Here is a 467-nt window from a genome sequence, read left to right as displayed (position 1 = left end):
TCATAATTAAGATGATGCCTGTTTAATGGTAAAAAAACAAGTACTATTCGTATAATAATGATTGGATATAATTATTTCTGTACGTAATTATTCTTCTAATAAAAAAACAACATCAAAATACTGATAAGAATTATATAAGAATTATATAGAATTGATAAGCAAATGATTAAATTTATAAAATAGTTTGTATATAAAACAGTTCAATGACAAATAGTTTAGTTCAAACAGAAACGACATGTACTGCATTTTGTCATGACGACGATGAAAAAAATAAAAATAATAAACAACGATAATAAAAGCCGATAAAAACATTCCAGTACTTATGACCTCTTTACTGGAAAATATTATCATTTAGCATTTTATTGTTACTTACTAGTGTGCACTGCCAAGCACTTCGGAAGATAATGTTACGATGACAAAGACTAGCAAATTTTGAAAACTGTCAATGAAGAATGCTCGTAAATAAG

Source organism: Penaeus monodon, chromosome 29 (genome assembly GCF_015228065.2).
Source record: "Penaeus monodon isolate SGIC_2016 chromosome 29, NSTDA_Pmon_1, whole genome shotgun sequence".
In the NCBI taxonomy this organism is placed as follows: domain Eukaryota; kingdom Metazoa; phylum Arthropoda; class Malacostraca; order Decapoda; family Penaeidae; genus Penaeus; species Penaeus monodon.
Note: the sequence above shows the minus strand (reverse complement) of the source record.